The sequence below is a fragment of the Oncorhynchus clarkii genome, chromosome 23 (assembly GCF_045791955.1).
Source record: "Oncorhynchus clarkii lewisi isolate Uvic-CL-2024 chromosome 23, UVic_Ocla_1.0, whole genome shotgun sequence".
Lineage (NCBI taxonomy): Eukaryota > Metazoa > Chordata > Actinopteri > Salmoniformes > Salmonidae > Oncorhynchus > Oncorhynchus clarkii.
Window position 1 is genome coordinate 13092649 of NC_092169.1, and position 26800 is coordinate 13119448.

Here is a 26800-nt window from a genome sequence, read left to right on the forward strand (position 1 = left end):
GCCTCGTCCAAAACAGAGTTTTGTAAGTGAGTTCGTCATAATGTACTTGAGGGTTGGGTTTTGATTTTGACAATGCTGACTTGCCTACTAACACAGAATACACAGCTGGGGTGAATGCGCTTCATTCAATCCTACCACAGAACACACAAGACAGTGAGACAGACCTGCCCATCAACGCAGTACATCTGACTTTGTTAACATGTCTAACAGAATCATGTTACACAATACACAATACATTTATGTTTTGTTCGATAATATGCATATTTATATCCACAAATCTCAGTTTACATTGGCGCCATGTTCAGAAATGCCTCCAAAATATCTGGAGTAATTACAGAGAGCTACGTCAGATAACAGAAATACTCATCATAAACTTTGACGAAAGATACATGTTTTACATATAATTAAAGATACACTGGTTCTTAATGCAACCACTGTGTCAGATTTATTTTTAAACGTTACGAAAAAAGCATACCATGCAATAATCTGAGACGGCGCTCAGACTGCTCAAAAAAAATAAAGGGAACACTTAAACAACACAATGTAACTCCAAGTCACTTCTGTGAAATCAAACTGTCCACTTAGGAAGCAACACTGATTGACAATAAATGTCACATGCTGTTGTGCAAATGGAATAGACAACAGGTGGAAAATTATAGGCAATTAGCAAGACACCCCCAATAAAGGAGTGGTTCTGCAGGTGGTGACCACAGACCACTTCTCAGTTCCTATGCTTCCTGGCTGATGTTTTGGTCACTTTTGAATGTTGGTGGTGCTTTCACTCTAGTGGTAGCATGAGACGGAGTCTACAACCCACAAGTGGCTCAGGTAGTGCAGCTCATCCAGGATGGCATATCAATGCGAGCTGTGGCAAGAAGGTTTGCTGTGTCTGTCAGCGTAGTGTCCAGAGCATGGAGGCGCAACCAGGAGACAGGCCAGTACATCAGGAGACGTGGAGGAGGCCATAGGAGGGCAACAACCCAGCAGCAGGACCGCTATGTCCGCCTTTGTGCAAGGAGGAGCAGGAGGAGCACTGCCAGAGCCCTGCAAAATGACCTCCAGCAGGCCACAAATGTGCATGTGTCTGCTCAAACTGTCAGAAACAGACTCCATGAGGGTGGCATGAGGGCCCGACATCCACAGGTGGGGGTTGTGCTTACAGCCCAACACCGTGCAGGACATTTGGCATTTGCCAGAGAACACCAAGATTGGAAAATTCGCCACTGGCGCCCTGTGCTCTTCACAGATGAAAGCAGGTTCACACTGAGTACGTGACAGACGTGACAGAGTCTGGAGACGCCGTGGAGAACATTCTGCTGCCTGCAACATCCTCCAGCATGACCGGTTTGGCGGTGGGTCAGTCATGGTGTGGGGTGGCATTTCTTTGGGGGGCCGCACAGCCCTCCATGTGCTCGCCAGAGGTAGCCTGACTGCAATTAGGTACCGAGATGAGATCCTCAGACCCCTTGTGAGACCATATGCTGGTGTGGTTGGCCCTGGGTTCCTCCTAATGCAAGACAATGCTAGACCTCATGTGGCTGGAGTGTGTCAGCAGTTCCTGCAAGAGGATGGCACTGATGCCATGGACCGGCCCTCCCGTTCCCCAGACCTGAATCCAATTGAGCACATCTGGGACATCATGTCTCGCTCCATCCACCAACGCCACGTTGCACCACAGAATGTCCAGGAGTTGGCGGATGCTTTAGTCCAGGTCTGAGAGGAGATCCCTCAGGAGACCATCCGCCACCTCATCAGGAGCATGCCCAGGCGTTGTAGGGAGGTCATACAGGCACGTGGAGGCCACACACACTACTGAGCCTCATTTTGACTTGTTTTAAGGACATTACATCAAAGTTGGATCAGCCTGTAGTGTGGTTTTCCACTTCAATTTTGAGTGTGACTCCAAGTCCAGACCTCCGTGGGTTGATAAATTTGATTTCCATTGATAATTTTTGTGTGATTTTCTTGTCAGCACATTCAACTATGTAAAGAAAAAAGTATTTAATAAGAATATTTCATTCATTCAGATCTAGGATGTGTTATTTTAGTGTTCCCTTTATTTATTTGAGCAGTGTATATTTCTGTTGGAGTCAACAGAAATACGAAATTATATCATAAATATTCCCTTACCTTTGATGATCTTTCATCAGAATGCAGTGCAAGGAATCCTAGTTCCCTAATAAATCGTTGTTTTGTTCCATAATGTCCATTACTAGTGTCCAATTAGCTACTTTTGCTAGCACGGTTAGTTCACATGTCCAAAAGCTGGCGCTGGTCCAGGCGAACTCAGACGAAAACTTCAAAAAGTTATTTTCCAGGTCGAATAAACTGGTCAAACTAAGCAGAGAATCAATCTTCAGGATGTTATTATCATATTTATCCAATAACGTTCCAACCGGAACATTATTTTTTGTCTACAGAGTAATGGAACGCAAGGCGATATAATGACTACTGCGTTTAACCAGGAACTGGCATTCTCGCAGACCAGTGACTCAAATAGCTGCCATCCGGTCCCACATCACACTAGAGGCTTCATTCCACGTACTACTGACTGTTGACATCTAGTGGAAGGCAGATTCTGCTCCGGTAGCTCTCCTTCTGTTTCTTCTGCGCCTTGTCAAGGTTCAGTCTCACCTTGATTGATAACAGGAATAAATGCAATTTATATTTCATATCACAAAAACATTTCTTGCATATCCATTGGAAGGCCGGAAAATTAATTTTTACCTTACCATTTTTACCTGGTCAAAAATTCCTCGAAGGCATCTGATCTGGCTCGACAACTTCCACCACATCAGGTGGGGTTTCAGTGATCTGTAAGTATGTTATACGAAAATTGCAATAGACAAACAACAACAAATCAAATCAAATGTATTTATATAGCCCTTCGTACATCAGCTGATATCTCTAAGTGCTGTACATAAACCCAGCCTAAAACCCCAAACAGCAAGCAATGCAGGTGTAGAAGCACGGTGGCTAGGAAAAACACCCTAAAAAACCAGGCTATATGGGGTGGCCAGTCCTCTTCTGGCTGTGCCGGGTGTAGATTAAAACAGATAATGGCTAAGATTTTCAAATGTTCATAAATGACCAGCACGGTCAAATAATAATAATCACAGGCAGAACAGTTGAAACTGGAGCAGCAGCACAGCCAGGTGGACTGGGGACAGCAAGGAGTCATCATGCCAGGTAGCCCAGCGGCATGGTCCTAGGGCTCAGGTCCTCCGAGAGAGAGAAAGAAAGAGAGAAAGAGAGAATTAGAGATAGCATACTTAAATTCACACAGGACACCGTATAGGACAGGAGAAGTACTCGAGATATAACAAACTGACCCTAGCCCCCCGACACTGTGGCCCCATCCGATGATACCCCCGGACAGGGCCAAACAGGAAGGATATAACCCCACCCACTTTGCCAAAGCACAGCCCCCACACCACTAGAGGGATATCTTCAATCACCAACTTACCATCCTGAGACAAGGCCGAGTATAGCCCACAAAGATCTCTGCCACAGCACAACCCAAGGGGGAGCGCCAAACCAGACAGGACCCCCTCCCAGGGATGGCATGAAAGAGCAGAGAATCCCAGTGGAAAGAGGGGAACCGGCCAGGCAGAGACAGCAAGGACGGTTCGTTGCTCCAGAGCCTTTCCGTTCACCTTCACACTCCTGGGCCAGACTACACTCAATCATATGACCCACTGAAGAGATGAGTCTTCAGTAAAGACTTAAAGGTTGAGACCGAGTTTGCGTCTCTCACATGGGTAGGCAGACCATTCCCTAAAAATGGAGCTCTATAGGAGAAAGCCCTGCCTCCAGGTGTTTGCTTAGAAATTCTAGGGACAATTAGGAGGCCTGCGTCTTGTGACCGTAGCGTATGTGCAGGTATGTACGGCAGGACCAAATCACAGAGATAGTTAGGAGCAAGCCCATGCAATGCTTTGTAGGTTAGCAGTTAAACCTTCAAATTAGCCCTTGCGTTGACAGGAAGCCAGTGTAGGGAGGCTAGCACTGGAGTAATATGATCAAATTTTGGGGTTCTAGTCAGGATCAACCATTAAGATTAATTGTCAGATTCAACAGAAGATCTCTTTGTTTCTTGGGACCTAGAACAAGCATCTCTGTTTTGTCGTAGTTTAAAAGTAGAACGTTTGCAGCCATCCACTTCCTTATGTCTGAAACACAGGCTTCTAGTGAGGGCAATGTTGGGGCATCACCATGTTTCATTGAAATGTACAGCTGTGTGTCATCCGCATAGCAGTGAAAGTTAACATTATGTTTTCGAAAGACATCTCCAAGAGGTAAAATATATAGTGAAAACAATAGTAGTCCTAAAACGGAACCTTGAGGAACACCGAAATTTACAGTTGATTTGTCAGTTGATTTGGACAAAGCATTCACAGAGACAAACTGATATCTTTTCGACAGATTAGATCTAAACCAGGCCAGAACTTGTCCGTGTAGACCAATTTGGGTTTCCAATCTCTCCAAAAGAATGTGGTGATCGATGGTATCAAAAGCAGCACTAAGGTCTAGGAGCACAAGGACAGATGCAGAGCCTCGGTCTGATGCCATTAAAAGGTCATTTACCACCTTCACAAGTGCAGTCTCAGTGCTCTGATGGGGTCTAAAACCAGACTGAAGCATTTTGAATACATTGTTTGTCTTCAGGAAGGCAGTGAGTTGCTGCGCGACAGCCTTTTCTGAAATTTCTGAAAACGAAGTAATCTAAAATTTGAAAGACTACAGTATATGTAATAATTTTAAAAACAATTGCATTGTATACAGTTGAAGTCAGAAGTTTACATACACCTTAACCAAATACATTTAAACTCAGTTTTTCACAATTCCTGACATTTAATCCTAGTAAAAATTCCCTGCCTTAAGTCAGTTAGGATCACCACTTTATTTTAAGAATGTGAAATGTCAGAGTAATAGTAGAGAGAATAATTTATTTCAGTTTTTATTTCTTTCATCACATTCCCAGTGGGTTAGAAGTTTACATACACTCAATTAGTATTTGGTAGCATTGCCTTTAAATTGTTTAACTTGGGTCAAACGTTTCAGGTAGCCTTCCACAATAAGTTGGGTGAATTCTATCCCATTCCTCCTGACAGAGCTGGTGTAACTAAGTCAGGTCTGAGTCAGCAAAGCACCCTCACAACATGATGCTCCCACCCCAGTGCTTCAAGGTTGGGATGGTGTTCTTCGGCTTGCAAGTATCCCCCTTTTTCCTCCAAACATAATAAGGGTCATCATTATTATTTTTTATTTTTTTTCCCCCCAATCTTTTCCCCCATGTGCAGTTATAAACAGTAGTGTGGCTTTTTTATGGAGGTTTTGGAGCAGTGGCTTATTCCTTGCTGAGCAGTTATTTTAATTGTATTTTATTTATTTCACCTTTATTTAACCAGGTAGGCAAGTTAAGAACAAGTTCTTATTTACAATTGCGTCCTGGCCAAGATAAAGCAAAGCAGTTCTACAAATACAACAACACAGTTACAGTTGCACGTGGAGTAAAACAAACATAGTCAATAATACAGTAGAAAAATACGTCTATATACCATGTGAGCAAATGAGGTGAGATAAGGGAGGTAAAAGCAAAATAAGGCCATGGTGGCGAAGTAAATACAACATAGCAAGTGAAACACTGGAATGATAGATTTGCAGTGGAAGAAATAGAAATAGTGGGGTGCAAAGAAGCGGGGTGCAAAGAAGCTGTAGTTGTTTGGGCTAAATTATAGATGGGCTATGTACAGGTGCAGTAATCTGCTCTAACAGCTGGTGCTTAAAGCTAGTGAGGGAGATAAGTGTTTCCAGTTTCAGAGATTTTTGTAGTTCGTTCCAGTCATTGGCAGCAGAGAACTGGAAGGAGAGGTGGCCAAGGGAAGAATTGGTTTTGGGGATGACCAGAGAGATATACCTGCTGGAGCGCGTGCTACAGGTGGGTGTTGCCATGGTGACCAACGAGCTGAGATAAGGGGGGACTTTACCTAGCAGGGTCTTGTAGATAACCTGGAGCCAGTGGGTTGAAGCGAGGGCCAGCCAACGAGAGGGTACAGGTTGCAGTGGTGGGTAGTATATGGAGCTTTTGTGACAAAATGGATGGCACTGTGATAGACTGCATCAAATTTATTGAGTAGGGTGTTGGAGGCTATTTTGTAAATGACATCGCCGAAGTCGAGGATCAGTAGGATGGTCAGTTTTACGAGGGTATGTTTGGCAGCATGAGTTATGTCGATATAGGACTCGTTTTACTGATGATACAGATACTTTTGTACCTGTTTCCTCCAGCATAAGGTCCTTTGCTGTTGTTCTGGGATTGATTTTCACTTTTTGACCAAAGTACATTCATCTCTAGGAGACAGAACGCGTCTCCTTCCTGACAGCCGCGTGGTCCCATGGTGTTTATACTTGCATATTATTGTTTGTACAGATGAAAGTGGTACCTTCAGGCATTTGGAAATTGCTCCCAAGGATGAACCAGACTTGTGGAGGTCTACAATGTATTTTCTGAGGTCTTGGCTGATTTCTTTTGATTTTCCCATGATGTCAAGCAAAGAGGCACTGAGTTTGAAGGTAGGCCTTGAAATACATTGACAGGAACACCTCCAATTGACTCAAATGATGTCAATTATTCTATCAGAAGCTTCTAAAGCCATGACATAATTTTCTGGAATCTTCCAAGCTGTTGAAAGGCACAGTAAACTTAGTGTATGTAACCCACTGGAATTGTGATACAGTGAATTACAAGTGAAATAATCTGTCTGTAAAAAGATTGTTGGAAATATTACTTGGGTCATGCACAAAGTAGATGTCCTTAACCGACTTGCCAAAACTATAGTTTGTTCACAATAAATGTGTGGAGTGGTTGAAAAACTAGGTTTAATGACTCCAACCTAAGTGTACTGTATGTACACTTCCGACTTCAACTGTATATGACTGACCAGTGGCTCAATGCTATGGAGGTTTGTAGGTGTACTATTTTTATATTTTAGTGCAGCATTTGATTAATTGGATCATGAAATCATTTTGACAAAATTTTTTCATTATGGTTTTAAGTAGGTAACACTGAATTGGGTACTGTCATATCTAACTGACATGAAACAGTCCACCTACAGTATTTCAGTGATTAATTTTCTTCCCCTCATGCTTTAAACTGTGGAAAACCGTAGGGCAGCTGCCTTGGGACACTTCTTTACTAAATAAATAAATGTACCAATGACCTTCCTTATGCCTTATCTGAAACTCAAGCGACTATATTTGCAGATCATAATACAATTTATACAGCAAGACAATCGGTTCAACAGGTACAGCAAGCTCTACAAGTAGATTTGGAAAATATCAGGAAGTGGGTTTGCCGGAACCAACTTGTTTAATACATAAAAAAACAAAGTTATGTCGGTCTGTTCCACCAGGAAAATGCCAGCACAGGATGGGATACGTTTTAGTATGGGGGGAGTACAAATTGAGGAAGTGGCAGAAACCAAACTATTGGGGTTGCAGCTAGACAATTGCTTATCATGGCCATCTCAAATAACTCATCTATGTAAACAAAAGTATTACAACTGCATGCATGATCAGAAGGACAGCTAAATATTTACCGGGAAAGATTTTTTAGCAAAAAACCCAAGCATTAAATGGGAGTCAGGTGAAATTAGGAGGCTGCAGATTGCACAGATCAAAGCAGCAAGGATAGTTTTAAGGTGGAGATATGGTTCTTATTTTGTAGTCATGCTCAATGTTCTTGGTTGGTCATCAATCAACAAGATAATTGAAAAAAAATGCTTATTTTATTTCATAATTTACACAATTTAAAACGGCCAAACTCTATTCACAACAGTATTCAGTTAGTACGAGACAGACATTCAGTAAATACTAGGAATAGATTGTCCCCCATGTGTTATCCAGACAGAAAAGAGAAATAGGCTAAATAACATTTAGATTTAGAGCAATAAAGAAACATATTAATGTATCTGAGCAAACCAGAAACCTGTCAATATATAAATTCAAACAATACTTTAAAACCATTTAAATATAATACATAGGAAAGTTGTGCTGGACTATGGTAGATGAAGAATCAATCAATCTTTATAGACTGTTAGAGTATTTATCTGGTCAATATGTCAGTGTATTATGTCTGTTTGTAACAGTGACAATGTGATCGTATTATAAATTGTATTTTAATGTTTAAGGACTCTTGGAAGATTAGTCCAAATGAGGTCTAAAAGAGATCCTAATAAAATAAAATCTAACCTCAGTCAACAGCTGCTGTGTGCAAAGATAATTACTTTCAGGTGGTTCTCCCACCCTTCTTGGTAACAATCAAGGGACTTGCCCTTGGCAGTATTGAGGGTCTGGTTGGTCCATTCTCCAAAGCTGGAGTAGGGGGTAGGAAAGTTCCATGTACCCTGGAAAAACAAAAACAAATTGTAAAAAATAAATTAAACAAGTCATTGGTAGCAGATTATAACTTATAACAACCTTGTTCCAGCGTTCATGACCTTGCTCACTCAAGATGACCTCATGAGAAATGTGGGTGTTGAAGATGTCCATCATCGCCTTGAAGGTGGCCTCGCCAGTTTCGTTCTTGATGAGTGTCATACAAAACGAAAATCTATTTTTGGTTCCAAGGACCCTTTATAATGAGTTACAAAAGGGAATTTAGATTTAAGCACGTGCTCTTTATTTACTGACCTTAATGGGTATTGTCCTTCACCCACTTGGTAAAGTGATCAGTCGCCGTCAGACACCAGCTGTTGCCATTCCTGGATTTCGTGAAGGGTCCGATGAGGTCCACCCATAATGTTAAAGTGTTAGAAGGAAGATGACTTTATTCTTACCAGTGTCTGTGTTATACAGTATAAAGATTTTCATATTTGTAAGGATACTGACTCTGCTGTGGTCAAATATTGCAACCAATACAAAACAACTTATCAGGGCAACATTTTTATTGGGACACTTACCAATCATGTGCCATAGTGAAACAACTTTGATACTCCAGCTCCACAGTCTTCAAACATCTGGCAGGCTAGACAGGGTACTGACTTTTAAGCAAAAAGTCACAAATTGAAACATTGTGTGCTCTTTGATTTGACATTCATTGAAATCATAATAACTTCAGATATAATAGAATGTGATTGATAAACAAAATGTTGTTTAAATTGCCCAGCTGTCCACCTCCTTGACAATTCTCTGTCAGAAGAAGCGTAGGTTGATTTTGGCAATCATGCGCTCCAATGGCCAACATACATCTCTGTCAACACAGCATACATCCCCATACCCCTTCTCTCTCTGTGTCTGTCTGGCAAAAACACCTAGTTAAGGGCATTTGGAATTACCATAATTGCTTACACCTACCCATTCACATACTAATGGCTGAAATGGAGTCAATGGAATGGTATCAACCACATGGAAACAACTTGCTTGATACCATTCCATTTACTCCATTCCTGACATTATTATGAGCCTTCCTCTCATCAGCAGCCTCCACTGAACTATATGTATAGCTAGTAACATGTAGATGACCAACAACGTAAACTAACTCTCTTTTGTACATCGCGCTGGTCCATACAATTAACCTTATTTTAGCACCCAAAAAACGTAATACTTCCAGATCAACTGTAATATCAATACCATTGTAAAGCACAATTTCTCCCCTTTCCAACAAAATCAATGACGAGCCCTTCATGATGCCCATCTCTGCATGATTCAAGAAGGCAATGAGCTCAGTCAGGGCTTTTTAAAAATGGCGGGTGGGAAGCTAAACCTATTGATTGATAGTGAGAAGGAGAGATGTCGTGTGGGGAAACCTTTTTTTCGCTCAATCTGTCCAACTTATCACCTTATTGCCTCTAAAATGTAAATAAAACACTATAAAGAGTTTATATAATGTGTCATTACATACCTATTTGAAGGTTTGTCGAATTTGAATCGGGTTTTTAGGGAGGATGCTAAAGTGATCTTCAGAAGTAAACAGCGGCTTTTGAGAGTCATGATAGCTTGGAGTGATGACTCAAACAATGACTAGGTTTCCCCCTTACCTGTCCCTGTCCATTTCTTGTTTTTAAACGGTGAGAGAATTGCTACATCTGGTGGAGAGAGGCTGTAACTCAGAATTAGTTGCTTTTTGAATGCTGTATGTTACGCCATGACATGTCACGATGTAACAGCGTCGGAGGGGTCAGTTTTTTACACTTTTTTCCAACACTATAAAGCCATTACCATGTCAATCAACGCTGGAATAGAAACGTAGTTCACACCCCAGATTTTGATGTCAACACAGTCGCTCCAGTCCCATTAGTTTTCTTTCCAGCCTTGTTTGAATGTCGCGGTTGCGCACATTTGTACGGAATGGGGTTAGCATACGTTAGCTAGATTAAAATGGTTGTACATAGCTAAATCCATCCAGTTATCTAATAGAAGTTAACTGCTTAACGTTACCCTGAATTTCTCTGAATGTTGCGCCTCTTGTCAAGATCAGTGGTTAATTCATAGTACTTTGCAGGGTTGGAAAGATAAAATATCCTTGAGGGATACCATTGTAGTGCAAGCTACATACAAACAGAAAGCTACAATAACAGTTACAGCTACTGTAGCTGGCTAGCTGAATAGGCAGGCTGAGGTACAGTAGCTAGCAACATCAGTCCAAAAGAGCTTAAATTATTTCTTCATATTTAACAATATTTTCTTATATAATGACAAATATATGGTAAAGAAAGTGTGTTGTCTTTCCAGTCTTTTCAGTCCTCTAAAGCAGCAGGTAGTCCTTGGAGAGCAATGCTGAGGTAATCATTTTGTGTGGACTGAGTGAGCACTTATGAGGTGAAATAGAGCTAGACCTGCCCGTGTCCTCCTTCCTTTTTAAGAGGTAAAATAGAGCCAAGCAACCAGCATAGCAACAGACACTTTGTTTCCTTACGTAATCCGGGCAGAATTTTGCAAGTTCTAGCAACAGCCCTAGCAATAGAAGCTAGAGCTCATTGATTCCCATTGTGATGCAGTGGGGGACACTTTTTTTGGCAGGGGGACACTATTTGATTGATCAGGTTTAACTTATAGCTAGATATCTCAATATGACAGACATATAACTGTGACCGCTTATGTTGCTTATGGCCAGGGCTGGCACTGCACATACTTGACTTTGGCCATATGCACCTTACAGTACACCTTACATTTACTCCAATAACTGGTGAGAGTGCCAAGCTGATGGATAGGTTTGTTGAGCAGAAACACAACAACACCTTAACACTACGAATCAGGTTTGAAGAGTTAGCGAGGTAACATTGGTCAACTCTGATAATCGGCTCCAGGGCATGCTAACTCAGGGCTAACTGAGTTGTCCGAGCCGCGAGTTGAGTACTAATGAAATCAGATTCCCTCCCTCGCAAAAATTGCCATCATCCCCTTAATTTGAAGAAGAAGACAGATTAAATAATTTAATCAAATGTATTTTTTTGTGTGTAAAAATATAGCAATGTTAAAATACCTTATCACTTTACAAAGCACACCAAAGAGGGCATTAACGATAAATAATAAAATAAACACGCCACTTCTATGAGTCTATTTCACACCATTTACCTAAAAATGTAAATGTGACACTGACTCACCCATGGATTGACGTTTCAGCATTGTCTCAATGAACAGTTCTGCGTTCGACTAGCCACGTGCGAAATGCATGCTCAGTTACAAGCCTGTTAGAGTTAGCAGCAGACGGATGAGCAATATCCACCGTCTATTACGGATGAAGCATGAGCTGGAATGTGAAGCTAACTGATGCTGGCTAGCTTTAGAAAACCCTGAGTAGATCTAGCTTGCATCGTAGTATACCCCTCAGGTCATATTCTCCCTCATCAGGCCTTGATAAAAATTTTAAAACATGTTATACTCATCATCAGTGAAGATGAATAATGTATCTGCAAGCTTCAATTACATTTTTTGGGGCCCTGAGTTGACCATCTATTATTTAAAGCAGTTATTATTGTGTAATTATGTTTGCTGATGCTTGTGTCTCAGCTGGGATATTGTGCACAATGTGAGAAGATGTACCAAAATGTGTGAAGACAAGTGTTGTTGGGAGAAGTTTGTAAAATATAATGTATTGGAGCTCTGTTTTCCTCGCATGCAGACTGTATAATGAGGAGTATACAGTGCATTCGGAAAGTGTTCAGACCCCTTCCCCTTTTCCACATTTTGTTATGTTACAGCCTAATTCTAAAATGGATTAAATAAAAATGGTCCTCATCAATCTACACACAATACCCCATATAGGCATAGCGAAAACAGTTTGTTTTTATGTTTGCAAATGTATTACAAATTAAAAACAGAAATACCTTATTTGCATAAGCATTCAGACCCTTGGCTATGAGACTTGATATTGAGCTCAGGTGCATCCTGTTTCTAATGATTGTCCTTGAGATGTTTCTCCAACTTGATTGGTGTCCACCTTAAATTGATTGGACATGATTTAGAAAAGCAAGCACCTGTCAATATAAGATTCCACAGTTGACAGTCCATGTCAGAGCAAAAACCAAGCCATGAGGTCGAAGGAATTGTGCGTAGAGCTCAGAGACAGGATTGTGTTGAGACACAGAACTGGGGAATGGTACCAAAACAGTTCTGCAGCATTGAAGCTCTTCCTCGAGCTGTCCGCCCGGCCAAACTGAGCCATAGTTGGAGAAGGGCCTTGGTCAGGGAGTTGACCAAGAACCCGATGGTCACTCTGACAGAGCTTCAGAGTACCTCTGTGGAGATAGGAGAACCTTCCAGAAGGACAACCATCTCTGCAGCACTCTACCAATCAGGCCTTATGGTAGTGGCCAGATGGAAGCCACTCCTCAATAAAAGGCACATGACAGCCTGCTGGGAATTTGCCAAAAGGTGCCTAAAGGACTTTCAGACCATGAGAAACAAGATTCTCTGGTCTGATGAAACCAAGATTGAACACTTTGGCCAGAATGCGAAGCATCACGTCTGGAGGAAACCAGGCACCGCTCATTACCTGGCCAATACTATCCCTATGGTAAAGCATGGTGATGTAAGGCTTCTGTAATTAACGCTAGATGCAGTATTACAAACAAACAATTTTGTGCTCAGAATTTCAATGACACAAGCTAAGGCACAATGTGCTGCAATAGAGCTGAGCTCAATTCCGAGTCTCATAGCAAGGTGTCTGAATATTTATGTAAATGGAATATTTCAGTGAAGGGGTCTGAATATTTTATGAATGTGCTGTATATACCATTTAAATACAAGTAAACCAACTAATAGGCTAATATAAACTAGGGCCTATTTCAAGAATCATTTTCAACCTTTTCGAAACGTTAATTTATCACAATGAATGGCTATTTTTTTTTTAGATGGAACTCACAAACACATCACTGTGGGAAGTCTTTACCACTGGGTACCAGGGACTACAATGCATATTTATTTTGTCTGACTGCAGGAGAGGAGGAGTAAGCTTTTTCTAAGCCCTGGCAATCCTGTGAATCCCTACTGCACAATACAGAGAGAGGCTACTTTACTTTCCTGGCCCGTTGTAGCAGACCTTCAGCATAAGCATTTTTCCCTTAGGCCTGCTGCTTATCTTCCTCCAGCATTTACCCTGAGCTGAGAGCTGAGGGTTGAGAGCTGTGGGCTGGGAATGTATCCTTTAAAAACTTATTATGGCTGCAATCCTGTTAACAGGATCAATATGACAACAGCCAGTGAAAGTGCAGGGCTCTAAATTCAAAACAACAGAAATCTCATAATTAAAATTTCTCAAACATACATGTATCTTATACCGTTTTAAAGGTAATCTTGTTGTTAATCCCACCACAGTGTCCGATTTCAAATAGGCTTTACAGCGAAAGCACCACAAATGATTATGTTAGGTCACCAACAACTCACAGAAAAACACAGCCATTTTTTCAGGCAAAGAGAGGAGTCACAAAAGCACAAATAGAGATAAAATTAGACACTAACCTTTGATTTTCTTCATCAGATGACACACATAGGACTTCATGTTACACAATACATGTACGTTTTGTTTGATAAAGTTCATATTTATATTTAAAAAAAATCTCAGTATACATTGCCGCGTTACTTTCACTAGTTCCAAAAACATCCGGTGACATTGCAGAGAGCCACATCATTTCAGAGAAATACTCATTATAAATGTCGATGAAAATACAATTGTTAGACGTGGAAATATAGATATACCTCTCCTTAATGCAACCGCTGTGTCAGATTTCAAAAAAACTTTACGGAAATAAGCAAACCATGCAATGATCTGAGAATGGCGCTCAGATTTTTTTTTTTATTATCTGCCATGTTGGAGTCAACAGAAATCAGAAATAACATTATAAATATTCCCTTACCTTTGATGATCTTCATCAGAATGCACTCCCAGGAATCCTAGTTCCATAATAAATGTTTGATTTGTTCGATAATGTCCATTATTTATGTCAAAGTAGCTACTTTTGTTAGGGCGTTTAGTACACAGATCCAAACGCTCGTGCAGGTCCAGCCGAACGTCAGACAAAAACTTTAAAAAGTTATATTACAGGTAGTAGAAACATTTCAAACTAAGTATAGAATCAATCTCTAGGATGTTTTTATCATAAATCTTCAATAACATTCCAACCGGAGAATTCCATTGTCTGTAGAAAAGCCAAGGTACGCTCGCTATCATGTGAAATGTGCATGACCAGGACCTGGCTCTTTGCCAGACCACTGACTCAAAGAGCTCTCATCCGGCCCCACATAACAGTAGAAACCTAATTAAAATTTCTAAAGACGGTTGACATCTAGTGGAAGCCTTAGGAAGTGCAACATAACCAATATCCCACTGTGTATTCAATAGGGTCTGGGTTGAAAATCGACCAACCTCAGATTTCCCACTTCCTGTTTGGATTTCTTCTCAGGTTATACTCACAGACATCATTCAAAACGTTTTAGAAACTTCAGAGTGTTTTCTATGCAAATGTACTAATATGATGCATATATTGCAAATTTGGACTGAGGAGCAGGCAGTTTACTCTGGGCACCTCTGGGCACCTTTCATCCAAGCTACTCAAAAGTGCCCCTGCAGCAATAAGAAGTTAAATCACAGAACACCAAGTCTTGCCATTCCTCACGTAGTCATTTGATGATCACAGCAATTACAGCTTCTCTATTAGCTGTTCTCTCTTTCTCTCTCTCAGGTGTGTTTCTCTCAGTTCACTCTTTCATCTGGTTTCCTCCACCTTCTTGGCCCTTCATTTTCTCTCTCTAGTGCCTGACTCATTTTCTCCTATGTACCTTTGTACTTCCCTTTTCTCTCTCGCCTAAGCGGATGCAGTAGCAGTGTTATAGCTTATTAAAAATGAATTAATCATGTATTACCCTTACACCAAGCTGAAACCATTTTGAAACCTTGCTTAATTACACACGTTTGTTTCCACGCACAGTGCTTGAAGCAACTTATTAACATGGTAATTTTGTTTTGACAGTATATTCCAGACACAATGTACTTTGAGCAAATTACAAAAACATTCATTGGATCACACTTGTTCTAAGCAAGAGGATAATGTTGTCTAAGTCTACGTGCTTATAATAGCCCATTCCAAACTTGAGCCAAATGCATAAGCTCTTTGACACCAACCCATGCCCATAGCCTATGATTTGTTTTTTAGTTAGTTCAGTCCTTTGCTCAGTTTTAAGATAATTGTCACTAGATGGGCATGCTAGAGTGGGTATTGTCTGTTATCAGCAACCTCACATGAGCAAGACCATGGGTGGTTTGTTCTTTTGTTCTATTTTGTCTACCAAGGGTTAAGGAAAAGGGTTTATTTGTTCCTTCTTTGATGCGGCTGTTCTAAGAGGGACCTTTAAGATTGCAGATCTGTCTTTCTCTTCGGTTGATGACACTGACTATCTCCTGTGATGTTAGCATGCAGCCCAGCGGGCCACTGAACAACACCCCACCACAGCATATTATTGAGCCAGCCTCTTAGACATGCTGTTAGCATAGCAAACCAAGACAGCTAGTGATGTCTGTATCCAGTATTACTACAGGAAAACACATACTCTTTGCTATTGAGAAATTTAGAGATAAAGTACAACTGATTTTTGTTTTACTACCCTTGAGAAAGTGTTTCCTTGATAGTACAGTATTCCTGCTCAAGAATCTGTCTTACTGCAGTCGAACAAGGATTAAGAGAGAATTTTGGCGATATCTCAACCCAGTAACACAGAAAGTCTCGGTCCTGTTATGTTTATAGACCATACTGTAGCTGTTGTATATTTTCTGTGATTCAGTACTTTCCATGGTGCTGCTAATGGCCTTTGTTCTGAAATAAAGTACTGTCTATGGGCCTGTACCACTAATCATACTTTAGATCGTCTAGACATTTAGCAACTCATTAAAGAGTTATAAATGACCTGTGAATAGAAATGCTATCTTTTAGAAGGCCTTAATAACTGTTGCTCAAAATGTAAAAGGAATTACCAAATAAAAAAAATTCAGTTGATTTGTTTACACTGCTTAGAGAGATGATCTGCATCAGTATTGCATATCAGTTCAAGAACATACAGATAATGAGTTTGACCCCTGCTTGACATAAGACTGCTGTCTCTGGATTTGATATGCATACTGTAATGTGCTCGTCCACACACACAAACGCTTACTCAATCTCTGTCCTCTGTCTTACTCTCCCGCCTCCAAAACACTCTTTCTCTGCTCTTTCTCCCATTTTCGTTCTAAAACAGACATATACAGTACATGTGTGGGATTACACAGAAGGCTACACACACACATACACAGCAGGCTACACACACACATACACAGCACACACACACACACACACACACACACACACACACACACACACACACACACACACACACACACACACACACACACACACAGAGTTGTGGAAAAGGTACTCAATTGTCATAAAAGTATAGATACCTTAATAGAAAGTTACTCAATAAAAAGTGAAAGTCAGCTAGTAAAATACTGCTTGAGTAAAAGTCTAAAAGTATTTGGTTTTAAATATACTTAACCTCTTGGAACTCCCCATACCGGATCCGGTATCAGGAATACAGACTCAAGCTCATTACCATAACGCAACGTTAACTATTCATGAAAATCGCAAATGAAATGAAATAAATATGCCATCTCGCAAGCTTAGCCTTTTGTAAACAAAACTGTCATCTCAGATTTTCAAAATATGCTTCTCAACCATAGGAAAACAATAATTTGTGTAACAGTAGCTAGCAAACAAAGGATTTAGCGTTAGCATTAGCGTTAGCATCCAGCACGCAACATTTCAACAAAAACATAAAAGCCTTCAAATAAAATCATTTACCTTTGAAGAACTTCTGATGTTTTCAATGAGGATACTCTCAGTTGGATAGCAGATGCTCAGTTTTTCCAAAAAGATTCTTTGTGTATTAGAAATAGCTCCGTTTTATACATCACATTTGGCTACCAAAAAAAAACCGAAAATTCAGTCCTCAAAACGCGAACTTTTTTCCAAATTAACTCCATAATATCGACTGAAAACATGGCAAACGCTGTTTAGAATCAATCATCAAGGTGTTTTTCACATATCTCTTCATTGATACATCGTTCTTGGACACATGCTTTCTCCCCTGAATCAAATGGTAAAGTGGAAGCAGCTGGCAATTGCGCACCGAATTCGACGCAGGACACCAGGCGGACACTTGGAAAATGTAGTCTCTTATGGTCAATCTTCCAATGATATGCCTACAAATACGTCACAATGCTGCTAAGACCTTGGGCGAACGACAGAAAGTGTAGGCTCATTCCTTGCGCAATCACAGCCATATAAGGAGACAATGGAAAACAGAGCTTCAGAAATTCTGCTAATTCCTGGGTGATGCATCATCTTGGTTTCGCCTGTAGAATGAGTTCTGGGGCACTTACAGACAAAATCTTTGCAGATTCTGAAACTTCAGAGTGTTTTCTTTCCAAAACGGTCAAGAATATGCATAGTCGAGCATCTTTTCGTGACAAAATATCGCGCTTAAAACGGGAACGTTTTTTATCCAAAAATGAAATAGCGCCCCCAGAGATCCAACAGGTTAAGTACCAAAATTAAATGTAATTGGTAAAATATACTTAACTATCAAAAGTAAAAGTAAACGTATTGTTAGATTATGGTAAAAACTTGGAACATTGTTATACTAGAGACATGATACATCAGGAGTAATACTATTTTTTATGAGGAGTGATAGAAACTGGTTTTTACATCAGAAGTTAATGGTTATTTGTAGGAGCCAGATGGCTTTGGAATGTACTGAGTAGAGGGGAAGGCAGTCACAGGATTGCTATAGGTGATACGGGTGGAGAGCTTTGGATTATGCATCAAGGGGGTTGAGGTCAAGTCAGATCACCTCAAGGGAGAAGGAACAGTTTATTACCTCATCACTTTGTCTTCCTGTCGAACCATAAAATATGTAAGGGTTGGAGAGAAGGAGGAGTGCATCTAAATTGGAGTATATATGCTTGTGTGAAAATGTTTTTGTCTAATGCAGCTGTATGGATCCTCTGGGAAGAATTAAAGTTGGTTAAGCTTTCATAGTATCCGTTGCAGTTTTTACTCTGAGAATTAGAACCTAACAGTATAAATCACTTAATTCCTTTTATTAAGCAAAGTAGACGACAACATTTTCTTGTTTTTAAAATTTACGAATAGCCAGGTTCACACTCCAACACGCAGAGATTATTTACAAAAGATGCATTTGTATTTAATTAGTCAGCCAAGCCAGCGGCAGTAGGGATGACCATGTGTTCTCTTGATAAGTTCGAAAATTTGACTATTTCTTCTAAGCATTCAAAATGTAACGAAAACTTTGGGTTTTCAGGGAAAATGTATTTGGTAAAAATTACAATATTTTCTTTAGGAATGTAGTGAAGGAAAAGGAAAAGTTCTCAAAAATATAAATAGTAAAGAAAAGTACAGATACCCCAAAAAACTACTTAAGTAGTACTTTACATCACTGCAAACAAAAACACACATAGTAGGCTACACAAACATTCACAGTAAAGGATAATCCATGTCCATACATAATGTATGACTTTATTTGTACCTGGAGACTTGAAGGGCTGGCCTGAGCCTTGAACTCAGCATAGTTAGGTCTTCACCTCTCCCTGCAAAGCAGACAGGCATCACATCAGTCATATACAGCTAAGTAGTAGAGGTCACTCATATCATGCTGTCCACAGAAGTTCAATGTTACCACAAACAAACCTTTAGAAAAACCTTTGTATGTTTCTGTACTTAGCATTTAGACTCTGACGCTAGCCAACTATATTATGTTTCAATATTATCCATGTGTGTGTGTAAATGTGTGCATGGTAGATATATATGTCATCAGCCATGGAGGACGGCACCTGTCTGTCTACAAGGCACCGCAGGCAGGTTAGGACAAAAAGCCTTGTCTGTCCCATAGCACAGCTAGTCAAAGTATCCACACATTTGACAGAGAGGCGCCTCCCCATATGTGTTCAATTATCCAGTGAAATATCTGTGATGTGACGTAGTGTCATGTGTTGTGTGGGACTACATACTTTAAGTAACTGCCCAGTGTTTCCAGATTTCTATGAGGTGTGACTTATAATTAATTACAATATAAGTTAAATAGTTTTCCTTCTAATTTAATTTTTTTTTAATAAGTACAGTATGTTTCAAAAATCAGCTTTGGTGTGAGCGTATACCGGTCATTAAAAATATTAATACGAGTAGACTGCTGATTGGCCTGTTCATCCTCCTCAGAATGATGACATCGTCCTCTATGAGGAAATAGCAATCATGTCTGTTTGAGATACAAGTTTGAAGTGGAATTTTCTCAAATGTCTGCTTTGGCCACAAATACAAGTATAGGACTCAACAACATGATTTGGGTATAGGAACTTTTAAAAGTGAGACTTCCACTGGACACTTACTTAGAGATGGGACAGTGTGGCATTCAGAGCCAAATGGGGTGGCAGGTAGCCTTGAGGTTAGTGTGACGGGCCAGTAACTGAAAGGTTGCTAGTTCAAATCCCAGAGCTGCCAAAATCAAATATGTTGTTCTACCCCTGATTAAGGCAGTTAATCCACTGTTCAGGTCATGAGCTACAGGCAGTTAGGTTTGTGTATATCATTTTAGGCTAAAATTTTTTTTTAATAAAAGCGTCCGATACTGAAAAGGGCACATGCCCAAATGAATTACCCCCTGGCGGGATAATATAGTTCATCTGAAACTGACAAAAAATATAAATGTCTTTGCAATTGATACAAACAAGTGGTGCATAAAAATGTAGTTTCAAATGAAAACCGAGATGACTGCATTGAAATATAAACAGTAGGCTATAAGCCCATTTGAATCATATTGAAATACATTTAATGTTCAATCACTTGAGTTACATTTTTCTCTTTGTCTGTAATTTGATCCCAATATATTTAATGATGTCTTATGTGTGCAATGATGTGCCAATATCAGTGATTTTGTGATTTTTTTATTGGGTAAGCATTAGAATAATCTGCCTCAATATTTGCAGCCACAGGTGGTAATATCTCTATAATTGTACTGTTAAGGTAAGATTTGAATGGATAAAGCTGATCCTAGAGCAGCTCCTCCCTTGTCCGCTGGGTGGATGATTTAAGGGCTTGTTTCTCTGAGCGGGTACATATATTCCTGATATAGGGGATAGAGGTCTCTAGCTTGGATATGTCTTTAAGCAACAGTCAAGGAACAGACAAATGCGAGGCAGAGCATGCCCAGAATTTGTGGTTGAGTAGTACCAGAGCGCAATTGGAGCGGGAGAGAAGGCAGACACAATATTTTTAATCTGCTTAAATTATGCTCTGCTCCTCGCTCCACACTCGACCACATACATGCTCTCTCGGGTCCTCCGAGAGAGAGAAAGAAAGAGAGAAAGAGAGAATTAGAGAGAGCATACTTAAATTCACACAGGACACCGGATAAGACAGGAGAAGTACTCCAGATATAACAGACAGACACTAGCCCCCCCCAACACATAATCTACTGCAGCATAAATACTGGAGGCTGAGACAGGAGGGGTCAGGAGACACTGTGGCCCCATCCGATGATACCCCCGGACAGGGCCAAACAGGCAGGATACCCCACCCACTTTGCAAAAGCACAGCCCCCACACCACTAGAGGGATATCTTCAACCACCCACAAAGATCTCCGCCACGGCACAACCCAAGGGGGGGTGCCAACCCAGACAGGAAGATCACGTCAGTGACTCAACCCACTCAAGTGACGCACCCCTCCTAGGGACGGCATGGAAGAGCACCAGTAAGCCAGTGACTCAGACCCTGTAATAGGGTTAGAGGCAGAGAATCCCAGTGGAGAGAGGGGAACCGGCCAGGCAGAGACAGCAAGGGCGGTTCGTTGCTTCAGAGCATTTCCGTTCACCTTCACACTCCTGGACCAGACTACACTCAATCATATGACCTACTGAAGAGATGAGTCTTCAGTAAAGACTTAAAGGTTGAGACCGAGTCTGCGTCTCTCACATGGGTAGGCAGACCATTCCATAAAAATGGTGATCTATAGAAGAAAGCCATGCCTCCGGGTGTTTGCTGAGAAATTCTAGGGACAATTAGGAGGCCTGCTTCTTGTGACCGTAGCGTACATGTAGGTATGTACGGCAGGACCAAATCGGAAAGATAGGTAGGAGCAAGCCCATGTAATGCTTTGTAGGTTAGCAGTAAAACCTTGAAATCAGCCCTTGCCTTAACAGGAAGCCAGTGTAGGGAGGCTAGCACTGGAGTAATATGATCAAAGTTTTGGTTCTCGTCAGGATTCTAGCAGCCGTATTTAGCACTAACTGAAGTTTATTTAGTGTTTTATCCGGGTGGCCAGAAAGTAGAGCATTGTAGTAGTCTAACCTAGAAGTATCAAAAGCATGGACACATTTTTATACATCATTTTTGGACAGAAAGTTTTAGATTTTTGCAATGTTACATAGTTGGAAAAAAGCTGTCCTTGAAACAGTCTTGATGTGTATTCAATGAAACGCTGTTTGTTTTGTCCAGGTGTGAAAGGGTAGTGCTGAGTACAATATAGACTGCATCTGTGGATCTGTTGGGGCGGTATGCAAATTGGAGTGGGTCTGGAGTTTCAGGGATAATGGTGTAGATGTGAGCCATGACCATATATGAGTGCTATGGGTCGGTAGTCATTTAGGCAGCTTACCTTAGTGTTCTTGGGCAGAGAGACCGTGTTGCTCTGCTTGAAACATGTTGGTATTACAGACTCAGACAGGGAGAGGTTGAAAATGTCAGTGAAGTCACTTGCCAGTTGGTCAGCGCATGCTTGGTGTACACATCCCAGTAATCCATCTGGCACTGCGGCCTTGTGAATGTTGACCTGTTTAAAAAACTCTTGAGTGTAGGGGGCAGTATTTTCGTGTTTGGCTGAAAAACGTACCCAATTGAAACTTCCTATTTCTCAGGTGTGTTTTTGTGACTAGGCGCTGACCTAACATAATCATATGTTGTGCTTTCGTTGTAAAGCCTTTTTGAAATCGGACACTGTGGTGGGATCAACAACAAGTTCATCTTTAAAATTGTGGAAAATACTTCTATGTTTGAGGAATTTTAATTATGAGATTTCTGTTGTTTTTAATTTGGCGCCCTGCACTCACTGGCTGTTGTCATATCGATCCCGTTAGCGTGATTCAAGCCATAAGAAGTTTTTAATGCCATCGGAAGAATCCCGGAACATATTCCAATCTGTGCTAGCAAAACAGTACTGTAGATTAGCATCTGTTTCATCTGACCACCTTTTTATAGACCGAGTCACTGGTGCTTCCTGCTTTAATTTGTAAGCAGGAATCAGGAGGATAGAATTATGGTCAGATTTGCCAAATGTAGGGTGAGTCTCTGTGTGTGGAGTACAGGTGGTCTAGAGTTTTTTTACTTCTGGATGCACATTTAACATCCTGATAGAAATCAGGTAAAACTTTTAAGTTTAAGTCCCCGGCCACTAGGAGCGCCGCTTCTGGATGAGCGTTTTCCTGTTTGCTTATGGCGGCATACAGCTCATTGAGTGTGGTTTTAATGCCAGCATCGGTCTGTGGTGCTATGTAGACAGCTACGAATAATACAAATAAACTCTCTAGGAAGATAGTGTGGTCTACAGCTTATAATGAGATACTCTACCTGAGGCGAGCAAAACCTTGAGACTTCTTTAGATATTGTGCACCAGCTGTTGTTTACAAATATGCATAGGCCCCCGCCCTGTGTCTTACCAGAGGCTGCTGTTCTATCCTGCCGATAGAGTGTATAACCCGCCAGCTGTATGTTATTAATGTCGTCGTTCAGCCACGACTCGGTGAAACATAAGATATTACAGTTTTTTATTTCCTGTTAGTAGCTTATAGAGTTGTTGGAGTAATTAAAACGTGTTATTCAACCACTCCACACATTTATTCTAAACAAACTATAGTTTTTGCAAGTCGGTTAGGACATCTACTTTTTGCATGACACAAGTAATTTTTCCAACAATTGTTTACAGACATGATTCACTGTATCACAGTAAAACTAGTCCTATATCGACATAACCTGAAAGGCCGCTCAGCAAGGAAGAAGCCACTAATCCAAAACCGCCATAAAAAAGCCACACTACTGTTTGCAACTGCACATGGGGTGTCACGTTCTGACCTTAGTTCCTTTGTTTTGTCTTTGTTTTAGTATGGTCAGGGCGTGAGTTGGGGTGGGCAGTCTATGTTCTTTTTTCTATGATTTGGGATTTCTGTGTTTGGCCTGGTCCGGTTCGCAATCAGAGGCAGCTGTCAATCGTTTTCCCTGATTGAGAACCATACTTAGGTAGCCTGTTTTCACCCTTGAGTTGTGGGTGATTATTTTCTGTTGAGTGTTTATATTCTGCACCAGACAGAACTGTTTTGGTTTCGTTCACGTTTTTGTTCATTGTTCAATTTCTTTATTAAAAATATGGACACTTACCACGCTGCGCATTGGTCCTCACCTTCTTCCACCACAGACGGCTGTTACATGGGGACAAAGATCGTACTTTTTGGAGAAATGTACTCTGGTCTGATGAAAGTAAAAAATAACTGTTTGGCCAAAATGACCCTTATTATGTTTGGAGGAAAAGGGGGGGGGGCTTGCAAGCCGAAGAACCCCATTCCAACCTTGAAGCACGGTGGTGGCAGCATCATGTTGTGATGGTGCTTTGCTGACTCAGACCTGACTCAGTTACACCAGGAGGAATCTGACAAAATTCACCCAACTTATTGTGGGAAGCTTGTGAAAGGCTACCTGAAACGTTTGACCCTAGTCAAGCAATTTAAAGGCAATGCTACCAAATACGAATTGAGTGTATGTAAACTTCTGACCCACTGGGAATGTGATGAAAGAAATAAAAACTGAAATAAATAATTCTCTCTACTATTACTCTGACATTTCACATTCTTGAAATAAAGTGGTGATCCTAACTGACTTAAGGCAGGGAATTTTTACTAGGATTAAATGTCAGGAATTGTGAAAAGCTGTGTTTAAATGTATTTGGCTAAGGTGTATGTAAACTTCCGACTGTTGGTAGGAGTAAAGTGACTTTGCAACAGGATAGATAATAAACAGTATTAGCAGTGTTTGTGATGAGTAAATGCAAAATGAGTTAATCTCTCTTGGATCGTTCGGGACAGAAGTCTCATATTTAAAATTCCTCAACCATACAAGTACTTTACACCATTTGAAAAAATACACTTCTCGTTAATCCATCCACAGTGTCCAATTTCAAAAAGGCTTTTCGGCGAAAGCAGAACATATCATTCATTATGTTAGGTCAGCAACTAGTCACAGAAAGCATTCAGACATTTTCCAACCAAAGAGAGGTGTCACAAAAAGCAGAAATATAGATAAGATTAATCACTAACCTTTGACGATCTTCATCAGATGACACTCCCAGGACTCAATGTTACACAATACATGTATGTTTTGTTCGATCAAGTTCATATTTATATCCAAAAACCTCAGTTTACACTGGCGCACATGTTCAGAAATCCCTCCAAAATATCCGGAGAAATTGCAGAAAGCCACATCAAATAACAGAAATACTCATCATTAACTTTGATGAAAGATACATGTTTTACATAGAATTAAAGATAAACTTGTTCTTAATGCAACCGCTGTGTCAGATTTCAAAAAAGCTTTACGGCAAAAGCACAATATTTAATCATGTGAGAACAGCGTTCAGCCACAAAAGCAAGCCATACAGTTACCTGCCAAATTGTGGAGTCAACAACAGTCCAATATGCTGGTTTTCACCCGCCATATCAGTTCTGTTATACTCACAGACAGCAATCAAACTTCAGAGTGTTTTCTATCTAATACTACTAATAATATGCATATATTAGCATCTGGGACAGAGTAGCAGGCAGTTTACTCTGGGCACCTTATTCATCCAAGCTACCCAATACTGCCCCCCTATCACCAAGAAGTTAATGCAGATAGTCTGGCTCGCTATTTGGTTAACTATTTGATGGTCTTATGCCTTCCAGACTTGATGTATTGGTAATGCTTGCCGTGCTGTAGCAGAGACAATAGTCGGGTGGTTTGAATCTCTGACAATTGTTAGGGCCTTCCTCTGACACCTCTTGGTATAGAGGTCCTGGATTGCAGGAGGCTCGGCTTCAGTGATGTACTGGGCCGTATGCTCTACCCACTGTAGTGCCTTGCGGTCGGATGACAAGCAGTTTCCATACCAAGTGGTGATGCAGCCAGTCAAGATGCTCTCAAGTGTGCAGCTGTATAACTTTTTGAGGTAATGAGGGCACATGCTAAATCTTTTCAGCCTACTGATGGGGAAGAGGCATTGTCATGCATTCTTCGTGACTGTGTTGGTTTGATAGACCATGGTAATTCCTTAGTGATGTGGAAACCGAGGAACTTGAAGCTCTCAATCCGCTCCACTACATCCCACTGCTCATCCCTCTGTTTCCTATAGTCCACAATCAAATCCTTTGTCTTGCTGACGTTGAGGGAGAGGTTGTTGTCCTGGCACCACACTGCCAGGTCGCTGACCTGCTCTCTATAGGCAGTCTCGTAGTCGTTGGTGATCAGGCCCAGCACCGTCGTGTCATCAGAAAATGTAATGATGGTGTTGGTGTCGTGCGCTGCATGCAGTCATGGTTTAACAGGGAGTGCCCCCACCTGGAGGGCACTATGGTGTTGAACGCTGAGCTGTAGTCAATAAGCAGCTTTCTCGCATAGGCATTTATCTTATCCCGGTGGGAGAAGGCTGTGTGTTGTGCAACATAAATTGTGTGGATCTTGTACGGTTTCATTTAGACAGGATACCTTGGTGTTCTTGGGCACAGGGACTATGGTGGTCTGCTTGAAAGATGTAGGTATTACAGACTGGGTCAGGAAGAGATTGAAAATGTCAGTGAAGACACCCACCAGCTGGTCAGCGCATGCTCCGAGTACGCGTCCTGATAATCCATCTGAATATTAACCTGTTTTTTCACCTTTATTTAACCAAGTAGGCCAGTTGAGAACAAGTCCTCATTTACAACTGCGAACTGACCCAGATAGAGCAAAGCAGTGTGACACAAACAACACAGAATTACACATGGGATAAACAGTCAATAACAATAGAAAAGTCTATATACAGTGTGTGCAAATGTAGTAAGATTAGGGAGGTAAGGCAATAAATGTGCCACAGCGGCGAAATAATTGCAATTTAGCAATTAAACACTGGAGTGATAGATGTGTAGAAGATGAATGTGCAAGTAGAGATACTGGGGTGCAAAGGAGAAGAAAAAAAAACAAC

General features: G+C 40.9%; 1 protein-coding gene across 1 annotated transcript in view; it reads left to right on the forward strand.

Annotated features, from left to right (window-relative positions):
• Positions 1 to 26800, forward strand: part of LOC139381349 (protocadherin-15-like) — a 216073-nt gene that overhangs the window by 159218 nt on the left and 30055 nt on the right. The window lies entirely within an intron of this gene.